The 17593-nt window shown below is 31.0% G+C and overlaps 1 protein-coding gene across 1 annotated transcript in view; it reads left to right on the plus strand.

Moving 5' to 3' along the window:
• LOC122631124 (glutamate-gated chloride channel-like) overlaps positions 1–17593 on the plus strand; it is a 63681-nt gene that overhangs the window by 41344 nt on the left and 4744 nt on the right.

Raw genomic sequence — 17593 nt, forward strand, 5'->3', positions numbered from 1 at the left:
ATATGTATGTATATATGTATACACATAGGTATATTATATACAGGATGACCCAAGATCGAAAAGCATTAATAAAGCGAACGTTCTTCGTATTTAAATAAGTTAAACGATATTATGGTCGAGAAAACGCGTCTCATAAAAAATTATTAGAGGAAATAAAAAACAATCTTATAAATCTTCAAAATATGTCTGGTAAAAATTGTCAAGACTCCGTTAAAAAATTGAAATGAATGATTCTATTTTATTCTATATATACATAAAAAAAAAAGAAAACGAAATAGAAATATATATATATATATATATATATATATATACTTATTTACGTCTTCATCTCAAATGTATTAACAAAATGAAATATTCAGGTGTGTCGTCTCGTTTTTAAAACCATATATAGCCGTGTTCGATACGATTCCAAAGGGAGAAAGAGAGACAAGAGTAAGTAGAAGGAAAGGAAGGCCAAGAGAAAATAAAAGATGAGCGAGAAAGAATAATGGAATCTCGAACGGTAGTCTCGTCCAACTTTAAAGATTTCAATTAGACTCCCTCGATTTTTTCCGAAAAAGAAAAGAAAAAAGAAAAGAAACGAAGCACGTTTAAGCATGCAACGACCTTGGGACATCCTGTATATCGTAAATGCGAGCAACCGCACTAACAGTGGATGTGTGCTATTCAGTCAAAATCTCGTGTTGATTTTCTCGATGTCGTTGATTGCCGTATTATACATACATGTATATACATATATGTATATATATGTATATGTATATCTACGTATATATATATATATATATATATATATATATATATATATATATACATGTATGGAACACCGCTCGACGTGGTGATATATATAAATATATACATTTATATGTATATTATATATATATATATATATAGGTAGATAGATACATGCATAAGATCAGCACATATCTCTGTTACATAATGATTGTTAAAAGGATCGATTGTACGCTGCAACCACATCGTCGTCTGTGCCTTGCTGAAAAGCCACGCGTGCTAGAAAGACAGTACTAAACAATATGTATAAAAAGCAGACACGATATATATATATACATATATAGAATACCTCGCGAGAATTCGCATAGCTCGAGTATCGATGCGCTTTATCGGTGAAAATATCGCGGATCCGCGTTATCGGTAGAAATATCGCGATTCACGATACGAGGATGGTTTTACTTCATTTCTTATTCTTTTTCTTTCCCTTCTATATTCTTCTTTTTCTCTATTATATTCTTTTCTTTACTATCGGGAAAGACGAGCATGGAGAGCATACGACATGTAAGTACAATACGTCGTCTATATGTACGAGATACATTTATAAAGTTCAAATTCTCTTAGTTATTTGAAAATATGAAATATCATTTCACTTCAATTCTCATTGAGTTTTAAATATTGCTTCGCGTTAATTAAAAACTTCAATTTCTCAAAACATTGTTCATATTTACGTACGAATATACATATACTATATGATATGTATATAGGGTGTTTTATTAATTTTATTATTAATAAGAGTTAACGATTTTATATTTTTATTATTATTACTTTTTTTTTTTATAAAATAATCAAGCGATAAAATCGTATATATTTTAAATTCTTTTCGAAAAATAAAATTAAAATGAAGTGGATGATATGCATACTTGAACGAAGGATTCATTAAATTTCAATCATATTAGTTTTTAGTCGGTTAACATTTATAAAGGTAACAATTTAAATACGATTATATTCATATACCATTGTAATATTATATTGCCAATTAAATTTTTCGTCTAAAACGTTTTCATTCAATTATCTCTTCTTGTTTATTATAATATATCTATGTCTATTTAATAACGATAAATTTTCTGACTTTTTAAATATTTTCATTAGTTTCAAATTTCAAATTCATAAAATATCATTTCGAATAAAATCTTGCAGAAAAAGATTATTAACCATATTGATCGCATTTAATAACATAATAATAAATGACGATGTATTGCTATAAAATCTTTTTATATTTCTCAACTATTTATTAAAATATCTTCAATACAATCTATTTTAGATTTACACCCTATATACATATACATATATATATATATACATAACATATATATATATGGGGATAATGTCAAGACGTTTGTGCAGCTTGAAGTGCATGGATCGTTCCGTCTAAATATCTTGTAACGCATGAAGTCATAATTCAGTGATTATGTAAAACTATTAATTTAATTTTTCAGTAATGATTTCAGTAATGACAGAATATATTCTTTTTGTTTTTTTTTTTTACTTTTTTTCTTTTTTCTTTTGTATTTTAAGAAATAATATTAAAAAAAAAAAAAAAAAAAAAAAAAAAAAAAAAAAAAAACAATTAAAAGAAGAAATAAAATGGAAGTCATTTACTATAATTATCTTACATTAATCGTATTGCTCGTATTTCTTATTTCTTTTTCCAACGTTAAATTCATTAAAACGAATTTATAATTTTTCATACAATTTATACATATGTATATATAATCTTTTTTAATCATATTAAAATGAAAACGATCCTGCATTTTAAGCATCGTAAAAACGTTCATAAACCCATTATGGTTAACAATCCACTGCTCGTCGATTAGTCCGTTTCGTTGGACTGGAATATTTTATTATCTACTTATAGAAAAGAAAAAAAAAAAAAGAAAAAAAATTAAAAGTCTCGTTCGTCATCACGAAACTTTTCCCGTATGGTATCATTCTTTTTCTTATTTCTTTCTTTTTATTATTCTTTTTTTTTTATAATTCTCTTTTTATCGTTCGACTTTCGCATTTCTTTATATCGATACAAGCGTTATTTAATTCGACGTTGATCACGTGTCGTTTAATACTTTTATTTTAGTCGAATATTACAGCGGCAAAAGCTTCTTTCACTATATCTTAGTTTCTTTATTGCGTTCACACTTTAATTTCGTTTGCTTTCGTTCTGTAATAGCTTTGACTTTAATTTTGTCGGATTATGTATCGCTTCTATGTCACTTATGCTAATTTTAAAGTAACGATATCGCACAGTCGCCGATAATAGATAATAAATAATAAACGAAACAAATAAAAATAAAAAACAAATATATATAAAAAAAAAAAAAACAAGAAAATAAAGAAGAAAGGATTATCTCGAGACAAATCGTTGTCACGAGAGATCGATATATACGAGGAAAAATGAAATTAAAAAAGAAAAAAGAGAAGGAAAAATAAAAAAAAGCGACGGGACGCTTTCCTTTTCTCTTTTTTTTTTTTTTTTTTACGATTTTAAATTGAATCATCGATCTAGCAGGAGAGAGAGAAAATAAGATCTATCATAATTGTCATTATATTATCTTTGAATAATATGTAACCTTTTTTTAACGTTTACGTTAAATACGTATAATCATAAATATGTACTTATTTCGCACAAATATATATATATATATATATATATTCTTATCATCCTTTTCATAAATCATTCTCTAATCACGTTAATTATTTATTATTATATTATATAAAATATTCTACGATACTCAAACGGAATAGTCGAGATCTCGTTGATATATAATAAAATTATCGTGAATCACAATCCGATTAAATAATAATATATCAGTCATAATAAAACAGAGTCAATCTCGCACAAACATCATTTACATCAATTCCCCAGAAACAAGATCGTTGATTCAATTACCGTAATCATGTCACTTTTCTACGATTTCAATCAGAAACTTTGCGACGATAAAAATCCTTTGAGCTTTCAAGTATATATCTACATATATATAATATATATATACATATATATGTATGTACATATGCATATATATGTATATGTATAAGTGTACATACATATATCCATAATTCCATGTCGCGTGACTGAGTCTGAGGATATTTACCGTGAAATCGATTAGAAAATACGACGTTGACGTGACGTTTTACCGTGAAAAATCGTTGTTTTTCTTTCGACACGTCACTACGTTTTAAGAAAATAACACATGCATACATACATGCATACACATATACATACATACATATCATACCTACATATCATACTTAGCTACGCTCAATTGGACGTCGCATTTACATCGTACATAGAAATATATGTATATGCTTGTGTACGCGTTTTATTCATACCTATTGGGTTTCAATATTTTTTCTTTTTCATTTTTTTTTTTTTTTATTTCTTTTCTTTCTAAAAATATTAAATATCGTAACTTTTCGTCGAACTTATTTTATTATGGATGAGATTTGAAATTTTGACGCGTAAAGTTTTTTCCTTTCTTTCATCTTCATTCCTTTTTTCCAATAAAATTTATATTTATTATAATTTATTTATAACGTTCGAGTGTGATTCCTCGATCGATCTTTCTATTATATTAGATTAAAAACAATTTTTTAATCAATTTCTATTATCGAATACGATCTTGTCTTTACGTTGTTCTCATATTATCAATGTTCAACGTTGATAGACTTTCTCCAATTAAAATATTTGCGTACACATGCGAACAGAAATGACGCGAGTAAAGGGAATGTTCTCTTACTAGTCGGCCAAATTTTTGTTCTACAGTGAAAATAAAAAAAAAAGTAAAAAGTAAAAAATCCCAAAACCAATGACGTTTATCTGAAAAGTTAATTAGGACAAATCAATGATGGTGATTTTACTCCATCGTCATGATTAATCGTAAACAATAAAATCTAAAGAGGTAATCTCTTTCTCTCCGAATTAAAAAAATTTTCGATCAATCACTCACGATTCTGCAATAATTGCATTTAATTAATATTCAATATCCATATGATTCGAGTGCAGCTCGTACAAATTACCTTTGATTATTCATTATTTACGAACAATCGTAACGACGAGAGAATTAACATCGAATGTCCATTACGTTTAAAAATTACCAGCACGAATCGATTAATATTTTTCCTTGTTTTTCTAATAAAATCAAAGGGTTGACAGATAAAATGTACAGTACAAAAGAAATTTGGCCGAATGTATACTATATATCTCAACTCATGCGCCATTTTTATTCATGAATATACATACACGCGTAATTATTGTACATAATACAAAATAATATCGAATGAAATGGAAAAAGTGAGTAATAGCGATAAGCAAAGGAAAATAAAAAATAAAAAAGGAGAAAATAAAAGAAAAAAAAAAAAAAAAAAAATAATAAGATAAAATCTCTCCACGCAATCGTCTTAAAGCGACGAACGGACTGCAGTCGTCGTTTACAATCAACAGAAACATTGTTACCACTCGACACCACTCATGAGCTCTTATTCTCTCAACAATTGCATGTCATATATACATACATATATCTTCCCTTTCATAACGTCTCTCTCTCTCTCTCTCTCTCTCTCTCTCTTCTTTATTTATTTTTTGTCTCTCTAAATCTCAAACAATCTAAGATAAATCTCTTCTCATGCTCGAAAAAGAACTCTTAAAAAAAAAAAAAAAGAAATAAAAAGTTTCCTCCAATCAGCATCTTCTTCGAGGATCGAAATGATTTTTCTTGGAAACCAATTACCTCTTTTTATCTTTCACTCTCATTCTTTCTCTCTTTCTCTCTCTTTTTCTATTTCTATTTCTATTTCTACTTCTATTTCTATTTCTCTCTTATTCCATCGTCCATCCAATCATCGGATCGTTTTCCATGTAACTTCGTTGAAAAATAATCTAAAAAGTATCGCTCGAGAATCGTGCAAAGAAATTACTTTACAAGGATAAGATATAGAAATGAAAAATATTTATTTTATAACAAAAATATTTATATATATATTATATATTATATATTATATATATATATATATATATGCACACACTTACGATGCATTGTGATAATATATATAAGTATATATTATTCTATAAATTAAATATTTGTACATTACATAATATATATCGTATCATGTTTGATTCTTACTTTTTCTTTTTTTTTTTTTTTTATTTATTTTTTGACGCCAGCTTTCAAAGCATCCAATAATATCTTTTTGTGAATGAAAGTGAGAAAAAAAGAAAAAGCTACTCGGCGATGAGCTAAGACGGGTACTACGAATTTGATTGACAATCTCTCTATTGTACTGTATTCTATCTCCTACTCGTAAAAGAAAGACCGTTCGTTTCCGTTACTAACGATTCATACTTTTTTCTTTTTCTAGGCGATTTTTTAGGCGACATTCGTGTATTTCTCCGTGTGAATTCGCGCCATCATTTTCTACTTTCTTTGTATAATTTTTGCCTAATTATCAAAATGTCCTTTCTAAAAAAGGAAAACATTCGCAAATGTATTATCGTTACGGTTGTATAATCACAAAATAATGATAATCGTAATCTACAAGTTATTTTCATTATCACGTAGAGAAAAAGAGAGAGAGGGAGTGAAGTTCTTAAATTGGATGTTTTCTTTTTCTTTTTTCTCTTTCTTTTTCTTTTCATTCGATGAAACAACATTCGAACGCTGCAATGGTACACCATCGTGTTATTCGTCGATCAATGCAACGATGATTGTACGCGCACGTCGTACTTAGTGATCATTGAGATATTTTGGGGTTTCTCTCTTTTCTTTTTTCCTTTCTTTCATTTAATTTTGTTCCTTTTCATTTTTCACATTTTCGTATCGAAACGGTATGCGATGACTATGCTCCTTGATACTACGCCATATACGTGTATAATAATACCAAAGATAATAGTATTCAGGTCACATGAAGATTATTTTATGAACGCTGGTGTAGAAAGGTATTCTCGAAAGATGATCTCGTTAAAACTATCTCTACTTTTTTTTTCATTTTTATACTCTTCATAGAGTTTCAATATATTTTCTTTTCTTTTTCCATTCGTTCATTCATTATTACGCTATATCAAAGAAGAAAAAAAATAGAAAGAAAGATTTATTCAATTCATTAGCATGTATAGATTGCTCCTTCAAACAAGTTCATTGTTGCACATATATATTTATAGAGGAAAAAAAAATCGAATCATATCGTTCATACATCGATTATAGATACAGTCAATATCTGGTTATATTTTTATTTTCTTTGTCTCTGTGATACCAAACGAGAACATAGAAAAAAAGAAACGACTTGGGATCTGCATTTATCCAAATAGAGAGGACGGTAGAAATGCGTCCAATAAATTTCTTGAATCTCTTTCTATATGCAATAATAAGAACGTGTCGTTCAAGTTAACACACGAGACGTAAACGTACGCGAAAATAAATGATAGGAAAACTTAACAAAGAAAAAAAAAAAAAAAGGAAAAACAGGATCTGTTCGGACTGAACGAGACACGGGATTGTCATACTACATTACTCTTCCTTTATTTACGAATAACCGATACAAACGCGAACGAGGAAATTATTGTTTTCTCTTTTTCTTCTTTTCTATCGTCGCGTTCATCCGACGCGTTTTTTCTTTTCTCTTTTTTTTATTTATTATTTTTTCTCTTTATTTTTTACCTTTCCTATTACACACTTTCTTTCGTAATTGGTAAATATATGTACTTCTATACGTATATACATATGTACGTACGCTTTGAAGAGAAACCACGTATCACGTTATCTTTCCGAGAATAGACATTAAAGGGAAAGAAGAAGAAGAAGAAGAAAAAAAAAAAGAGAAAAAGGGCCAGGAGGTGTTAATAAAAAGATCGAAGAGCGACGCCGCCATCGCCATTTCGCACTTGACTCCTCCACTTCGGCGAACGATTGGCAGCGTTCTACTTTACGTTTGATTTTTACCCGCTGACGCAGCCCCCGGCACTGGGCACGTAGAAATTAGGAGAAAAGTTTTTCGGTTATTTCTCTGTGTCTGTGCATCTCTGTGTGTGTGTGTGTGTGTGTATGTTTGTACAGCTGTGTGTGTAAATATGTTAGCGCGAGTGTGTGCATGAACGGAGATCCACTTGTCACCGCAAATCTTCTGATAATAATACTTCAAGAATTGATATTATAATCCGATGTGTATGTGTGTGTGTGTGTATGTGGAATAATTGGATAGATCGGAGGATACGCGTGATGATACGCAGGATTATTGAAAAATATCTCCTATTTATGATTTTATTCGTAATCAACGTTTTAAATCAGTCTCAATTAGCTTCAAATTCATCTCGTGCGTTTTACTTGACAACGAATATTATTTAATTTGGAGAATATTTTTATTATCAATTAGAATCAATAAATATTTGGGTATACCTATATCGAAATATTTCATCGACCTACGATATCTATGTAGCAGAAAGAATTTGAAACTTAATTTCTTTGAAGCAAGTCATCCGAACAACTAACTTAGTCGATTATTTTCGATGATAATTTTCCAATCATGTTTCTCCGATTCTTAATGCAATGGAAAATAATTTTCGATGGAAATGCATTAACGATTTATTTATGGAATTGAATAATGGTGATTCCCCCTCTCATTTCGCTATTCTCCCCAAAAAGCTTCTTCCGCGACAAATTCGAAATGTTAAAGGCGACTTAGAAAATAGGATCTCATTCGTACGACAATGGAAAACGGACAATGGAAAATTCGTTCGATTTCTTTTCTTTTTTTTTAACTTAGTTCACTTTCAATGTTATAATCACGTTTACGTGATTGTATAAGAAACGAGCAACGTAAAAGTCTATACCAGTGTCCACCTACATTTGCGTTCTCCTTTAATTGTTTCATTTCTACGACATGTTGCACCATTATTTCTAACAACTCGTACGTACGTACGTAATGTAAGTAAATACGTACCAATACGCATGGACACGCGTCGAACGAATAATAAAAAGGAAGAAAAACTATTCGCGGCGTCGATTATACATACATATATGCCCGGTTTGATTCATATTTATGCGCGCTCCTATGTACCTACCTATGTACAAGCAAATGAATAATACAAAAGCAAGGGAGAAAGGGAAACGTGATTTAATACGGGTTTTTATACCCTCTCGTATTGATATTTAAGATTGAAGTATGCAACGGCACGTAATTAAAATCGCATCGATTTTTTAATCACCGCAAGACTTCGGCTCATTTTTTTTCCAGGTTATTTTCCAGGCAATTTTCTCAAACTTCTGTCACGTGCACCGACGTCTTATCGTTTATTATATTTATTCTACATTTCTCTATTTAATTCGTATCGTTCAATATCTTAAATATTTTTTTCATTTTTTCCTATTCTTTTCCACCCTTCGACAAATAATAATAATAAGTAATATTGCATACGTGTACCGATTAAACGAGGACGGCAAACATCTGATAAATCATGTGGACTGAACACGGTCAATGTTAATGCAGCTTATGTTGTTCACCCTACATCAATTCTGGGAACTAACCTTGGTGAGTTCAAACGACTAGTACGTGAGCAAAAGAAAATAGAAAAAAAAAAAAACGATATTAAAAAAGATGAAAAAATAAAAAAAAAATGAAAAGAAAAATACTAGCGTGTCCTGTGACACGTAAGTAGCATAGAGTAAAGTAGTCAGTAGCGATAGATAGTATAATTATAGTTGTAGTATACAGTACTAGTAGTAGAGATGGTAGATCGATTCTCTTTCTTTTTACGAACGAAAGTTCGTGGAATAATCCAATCGATCAAAATATATCTACTTACGTTATGTATTTTTCGAAGTCGATATATTCACAATGTATAATCGCGAAAAATCTCTTGAGAGATGAGAGCGTAACCTTTATCACAATTTTTCTTATATATATATATATATAGTAGTATATAACATTTCTAATCTTTCCATACGAAGTCTCACGGTCAATTAAAACATCGATGTAAAAGAAAAACAAACGTAGCAACTCATCAATGAAAGATAAAAATCATCAAATGTCACGATTCGTTAGGTTTCGCGTGTCTGATTACAAATAGATTTCAATAACTAATTTTTTGTTCCTCTCTTCTTTTTTTTTCTTTTTTTTTTTTTCTTTCTTTTTTAAACAAATAATCTATGAATTAATGACGCAAGGTAATATGGAAAAAAATATCACATGACCGAGTTGGATTACCTCAGTGCCGGTAAATAGAAGCAGGAGTGTCGATCGAAAGAGAACAAACGATTTAATAGAACAAACGATTTAATCGAACAAATCTATCGATTAATCGATCAATTTTCCTGTTTGAAAATATTTTCCTTACGTGTAAATTCATCATCTAGGAAAATCAACCATTTTACAATATTATCTCAAATCGTTTGTGTATACATAATACACACACCTATAAACCAAATACGTAATCGCTTGTATAAAATCGAGATATTCCGAAAGAAAAACTACGAACGAAAGGGATGAATTAATTCCTTGTCGGAATTTAAACGATTAGTTTTAACGATCGATTTTCATCACCAGTTAGATCAACTATTCCTCGATAGGACTTTCGAAAATCGATTCTCGAAAATCGGATCGGATTTTATCGGCAAACAACACGGATGACAACGTCCGAAGCCAATCGAATGAAAATTTATTTGCTCAGAAAGAGAGAGAGAGAGAGAGAGAGAGAGAGAGAGAGAGAGAGAGAGAGAGAGAGAGAGAAAGTGAGAGAGAATGTTCGTTCGTTTGCTCGTCTGTTGAAATTTGTCTGAGCTATTTTCGAAATAAGATATCAAAATCGTCTTTAGTTTAGCAAAAATCTATTGTGAATGCAGTCTCTGTTCGTGCGACGGCGAGGAACACATTTAAAAATGAACGACGGTAGGAAACGTGTTAATGGGACAGAGTAGCAGTACCGGCACTGGGCGTTTATATCTCCGCACGTACTTACATATGTAAGTGTTGTGTTCGGTGACACGCAAGAATCACGGATGCAGAGAGGAGGAGGAGGAAAAGGAGGAGGAGACATTCACATTTGGAGATCTACAAAGGGATAGTAGTATATCCGTATATTATATACTATGCCATAAAGAGAGAGCTACGCGGGAATAATACACGGACAGAGAGCGAGAGAATGGCGCAACGTAAAACAATGCTTTTTTTCCTCCGGCTTAAACCACCCCTCGGGGATAGGCGAAAAGGGAGAAAAAGAAAAAGAAAAAGAAAGAAAAAGGAAAAGAAAAAAAGGAAAAAAAAAAAGAAAAAAAGAACGGGTCCAAATAGTTGAACGTGCGTAAGTGCTAATTGAGAGGAATTATAGGAACGAGGGCCAAATAATGAACACCTATAATCGCGTTTTACCTCTCTGTCGACTTCGGCTCTTACGCTCTTTCGTACCCTTATATTCTCCCTTTCTTTCTCCTCTTTTTCTCTGTCTTTCTATCTCTTTATCTCTCTTTCTCTCTTTCTCTCTCTTTTACTCTTTCTTCCTACTTTATATTCTTCATAAACCTTTCCCACTACTTTTCTCCACTACTTCTCTCTCTCTCTCTCTCTCTCTCTCTATTACTATTTCTCTCTCTCTCTCTCTCTCTCTCTTAAACACTTACACACGCTCCCGCGTGCACACGTAAACTCTTTTTCCAGCCGTCACTATCACCACAACAAACTACACAACTTATGATTTCCCCTGAGAAACACACGCTGATTCACATTTATACACGGGGCGCAACACACAAATATATATATACATATATAAAATACAAATATATGTTTGTGTATATATATATATATATATATATATTACTACATAGATATGCGTGTACACATATATACGCCGTTGTATTTTGATGGAACATAGCTTGAAATTGGGCTAACGTATGTGTCGAGAATGCGCTCTGTCTGTGCCTGATCATTTTTTGTTTATACGTTTTCATATGTATATGTATGTGTATATATTTCATTATTATCTTACCAAGGATATACAGATTGCAAATACGAACGTATATTATGTATACACACCCACACACGCATATATGTGTATATTCGTTCATACAGTGACACGATATACATATACATACATATTATATATACTATATATATATATATATATATATATATATATATATATATATATTGGATGTATTGGACTTCTTTGTGTATGGACTTGGTTGGTGGATGGTTTTATTTTCTAGCATTTATTGCCACGTATGTGTGTAAGGTGAACGATACTTGACGATTTAATAGCAATTTGTATTTTTTTTTTTCTTTTTTTGCTATACATGTCCCAAATCGATAGGAATAATTCCTTCGAGATAAAAGGAATACATAAGGAAACAAGATTATTTGCTGAGACGGATCGTTTCTTTAAAGGGATGAAAGAAAAATAAACGAAGCATGACCCTTCGAAATCACTTTGATTCGTCGATTAATTTTTTCTCTTCTTTTTTTGAAAATTAAGAAAAACGAGTGACGAGAACGAAAACGTAATGTATTGGTTGTTGGTTTTTTTTCTTGTTTTTTCTCTTTTATACTAGCGAACGACTTTTATGGTGTCGAGATTATTGTTAAATCATCATAAGGATTTCGATTAATCTTTACCGATCCGTTTACCAGTTCCCGAGAAAAAAAGAAAAGAAAAAATCGAAAAAGAAATACGAACGATAGATAAAAGAACGTTCAAACTTCGCTTCCAAAACTCATCGAACACACTTACTATACTTTTCATGTTTAATATGAAAATCCTTCCTCGTTTCTTCATTTTAACATATTTAAAATCATAAAATATCAATGTACGTACAAATAAGGAATCATTTTCTCTCGTTCATTACAATCCTTCGATGTCGTATTCGTGACACGTTAAAAAATTTTTATCGACCACTTCAAATCTTTAGAGAATAATTTTAATTCCGTATAAAGTATATACTTTTTAGAAACAAAAAATTTCCATTTATTTTAATCGGTTTATCTCGGAAAAACGATGTTATTTATCGATCTTTCTTTTTAACGAATATCCCCCCTTTTTTCCTCTCTACAAACACGGTAAAATCTATCTTCCACGTTTAATCGTCATTATATCAGTTTTTGGACTACGGTTGCGACGTAATTACGAAAAATACACGTTAATACGAAAGCGAGTTATTATTATTATTTTTTTTTTTCATTTTACGCTTCGCAGGCAGATAAAAAGGAGAATTTTAATGATCATTACGCGATCGATCCCCCAATTTCACGAAGCTCCTCCTCCATAAAGTCGCTATAAATTTTCTGACGAGGTATTAAAACATTCATTGACTCGCGAATGCATATGCACAGAATGTACACGCGCTAAAATCTGTAAATATATATATTATACCGTTGACGATTATAACGTGATTTATTGCGCGTGAAAAAAAAAAAAAAAGAAAAAAGAAAAATTAGAAAAAATCGATCGAGCTTAACCTTCCTCCGTGATAGGTGTACAAGAAACGTGTGCGGAAAGTTAACGGGCTCGTACCTACCTACCCACACAGTGATAAATAGAAGTACTTAAGTTCTAAACGCGCGAAGCGTGTTAACACTCGAGGCAAGTAATAAAAAAAAAAAAGAAAGAAAGAAAAAAAATACGAAGAATTACCAAGCGCGAGTCGACATTGAATGGAGGAGAGGTAAGTCGCCTTAATTACATAATGCGGATGAATCTCGAGTTTAGACTCCGCGTGCCGGAACAATGCTCTCCACAGAATTTTTCTTTTTTTTTTTTAACCCTAAACGACATCACCCATGCTGAATGGGTTCTAAGAGAAAAGTTAAGAAGAAGAAGAAGAAGAAGAAGAAGAAGAAGAAGAAAGAAGGAAGGAAGGAAGGAAGGAAGGAAGGAAGGAAGGAAGGAAAGAAGGAGGTTTTGTAAATCTACTCTCTCTCTCTCTCTCTCTCTCTTTCCTTCTCACATTTTACAACGCGTTTCTCAATTTCTCATCGAACTATCCTTACATTTTTAGCGACGTACGAAAAGTGGTTTTAAAAAGTTAATGAGAGTTACGGAAGAACGAACGAACGTAATTGATATCGTAAAAATGAAAAAAGGGCCGGCTTAAACGGATCGGTTTTGAAATTCGTTGAAATTTTCGAGACTGTAACGTTACATCTTCCCAATCCGGTTCCACCCGCCTCTACCAGCATCCTGTCCCTTGTCGTAGAAACGAAAAAAGTAAATTATCATAGAAGAATGAATTTTTCCAGAGAATTTTTAGCGATTCGATAGTTGTATAGATAAAAAAAAAAAAAAAGAGAGATGACAAAAGAGAAAATATAAAAAAGAAATATTCAAAGAAAAAAAAGAAAAGAAAAAAGAAAGAAAAGTGGAAGCACTTCTCCCTTCCCCCTCTGAAATAGGGAACGAACGGAACGCAGCCTATGGACGGTCCATCCGAAGCTGGATCATAATTGTGAACCGTGAGCCAATATATGCATGATATTAATTTCTTTGAGTGCTTATAAAAAATAATAATACGTATATGTATTATATATACATATATACCTAAATGTATTCCTATTATATATCTTATTTACATATAACGTTGCTTAATCGTTCGAATTAATCATTTTCTTTTACGATCTCTATATATCGTGCTAATTAATCGCACGACACAGTATGTAATTTTATATATATATATATATGTGTGTATATTTATGTATATGTATGATAAAAGCCTTTGTAGTTTTATAGTGTAGACGATTGCATCTGGCACACCTCTCTGCTGCATGCGATAGTTTTGTTTCTCTCTAAATTTTATGCTCGAAAAAAAAATAGTAACATAACACAACGTAACGTATAACTTTCTTACTCCCCTCGTCCCCTCTCCCCGTTCACCTCGCCACGAACAAAATCATTAAAAAAAAAAAGTGGCTCGAATCCAACCGTGCGTGCATTTGATCGCCTTGGAATGCTTATTTTTTTTTTCACTCTCTTTTTTTCAACTCTTCTTTTTCATTTTTTTCTAAACTAGTCCCTCTTTCTTTTCCAAAATCAGAACGAAAAACAATTCAAAAGAAAAAATGGAAGAATGAAAGAACGAAACAAAAACTAAAAAAAGAAAAAAGATAAAAAAAGAAAATTCCTACCAACACAACACCCGCCATGTTCGCGAACTTTTCTTCTCTGTCGCTTCTCCGCTTCCTCGGGGGAGTCGACGTACGTTTTTTTGTACTTTGGATAGAGTAAAAAAAAAAAAAGAGAGAAGGAAAAAGAAAGGAAAGAACGAAAAATAAAATAAAAAAGAAAAAAAAAATAAAAGAGTACAAATAAGAAAACACATATACACAAAAAAGAAAAAAAAGAACGCTCGTGAAAGAGAAAAGAGAAAAGAGAAAAGAGAAAAAAAAAAGAAAACAGAAAAGAAAGGAGGAAGAAAAATCACTGTACCTTTGGCGAACAATCAACGGGTGATCATTATATCGTCGCTAGTAAAAGCTAGCTAGTTAACTAGCTAGCAAGCAAACAGTTAACTATCTAGACGAGCTCTTCGCGTGTCTTCACCACCTTATGTCCTTTGGAACATCCTGATTCGTCGACTCGTGAGTGCATGCGAGATACTTGTTATATCTATATACATGCATGTATATATATGTGTATATATATATATATATATATATATATATGCGTGTATGTACGTCGATTGGATTAATTAGTGCAATGGTTCCGTCCATTTATTTTATCGGAAAAGAACGGGTCGACGAATCCATGACTATCGTCCGTATTCTACCCTGCTTCTTTTTTTTCTCATTTTTTTATCGCCCTCCACCACCCACTTTCTTGTATCTCTTATCGTTTACTAGCGTTGTTCGCACACGTTAAATGCATTATTCAAAGAATCTTCCCTTCCATTGCCATCCTTGACAACTCCATCACAACCCACTAGTGTGATTTATTTGTCTTTCTTTCTTCCTTTTTTCTTTTTTCTTACCCCTATCGTTTCACCCTCCTCTTTGACGGAGCATATACATAGTTTTCACTGATTCGCGACAATTCTTTATAAATTCTTCGATATATTACGAACGCCCCGTATATATATTTATACGAGGTGACGTAAAAAGTTAAGCTTTCTTTTTTCTAAGTTTTTTTTTTACAAATCCTTTTTTTTTTATTTTGATCGGAAAGAAAATGTATAACTTCGATGATTATTTTTGTATTCGTTTAATATGAACCTGTAATTCGTTTAACGTGAATTTTCACGATACCAGAATATGTAATTATTTTATTATTGAATATCCTTTAATTTTTGTTCGATTGTATCAAAAGAGGAAGGAAATAGTTATACCCTCAAACAAGCCACCCTTTGCATCACTTTAATTATATCTTTCTCTTTTTATCGGATACACAAGAATGAAATAATTACACGACAAAAGTGAACTTTTCTGTCGCTACGAATGATCGATTTATCGTTTCTATTTGTTCCTTCGATAAGACGAACAAAAATAATTTGATTTTCGATAAAACGTGACACGTTAATAAATAACGTGAAAAGGAAATACCATATCGACTGTTTCGAAGACTTCGTTAAAAAAGGTACAGTGATTTCCTTCTCAATCGTATTTGTAAAGTGACAATAATTTATAAAAATATGTATATATAGAACAATATATAAGTTTCTATATATATATATATATATATATATATATATATATATACATATAATATAAAAATCATTTACTTTTTCATCGAGTCATCCAAGTGCAGTATCAATTATCAATGCGATCGAGGATTGATCCTGCACGCAAAAGTTCGACGAGCTATTGGATTATAAAAGAAAGAAAAAAGGAAAGAAAAAAAAGAAAAAATAAAGAAAAAAGGAAAAAGAAAAGTAAGGCGCCAATGACTTCTCAGCGGCGTCAAGTTAAGTGACCATTCAAGAGAACGTTGACCGAGTTAACGAGAAAGAAAAACCCGGCTGGAAGCATTGCATTATTTCATTTCATTATGAAGATTCGATATGAAGGAGAAGAAATATAAAATAAAATGGACGATTTTTTTATGAACTAAAAGAAGATTCGAAAGAATAAAGAATGATAATGAATTTTCGTTGGTCCATTAATTAAGATGATTAAATGTAAAAGTTTAATGAAAGGAAAAAAAAAAATATATCCCACCGTAACCTTTTCCAGATTTAACACTCCTCGAAACGCTGATTGATTTTTGACAAATTTATAAATCATTAAGATAATTACAAACGATCAACACGGTCAACACGGGCAAATTTGTTAATGACGTTAACGAGGTCACCGAAATTACTGTTGAATGGTTTTGTCAAAAGTAGATCGATTGATTGACAGAATTATCGCCAAATCGTTGCTGCAGTAGAGAATTTTATTTCATTTTGGATAAAAAGAATTAATTTCCTTTTTTAAGCGACAATTCGTAAAGTAATATCAGTAAATTACGGATCTCGTTTGTTTGTTTGTTTGTTTGTTTTTTCTTTCTTTTTTTTTTTTTTAATTAATTCGTTTGCCTATTCGTCTTTAATATTGACGATTTTCTATGTATCTAATGCTTTCTAATTATCAATGAATTTTTTCAATTCGTTCGAGAGTAATATCGTCAAATTTCAATCTATCAATGATAATAACAACGATTTGCGTTAGAAATGTTTCGATTCTCAAACGCAGATTGAAATTTAACTTTCAATTTTAACAAATTCCTAGTTTAAATGATGATCGCGATAATTAAATCACGAAATCTTCGTAAGTACATACATCAAATTTATAACTTTAATTGCTCTTTGTCACAGAATTTCATTCTGATCTCGTGCATTTCGAACGTTAATTAAAAAAAAAAAAAAAA

This window comes from Vespula pensylvanica, chromosome 8 (assembly GCF_014466175.1).
Source record: "Vespula pensylvanica isolate Volc-1 chromosome 8, ASM1446617v1, whole genome shotgun sequence".
NCBI classification, from domain to species: domain Eukaryota; kingdom Metazoa; phylum Arthropoda; class Insecta; order Hymenoptera; family Vespidae; genus Vespula; species Vespula pensylvanica.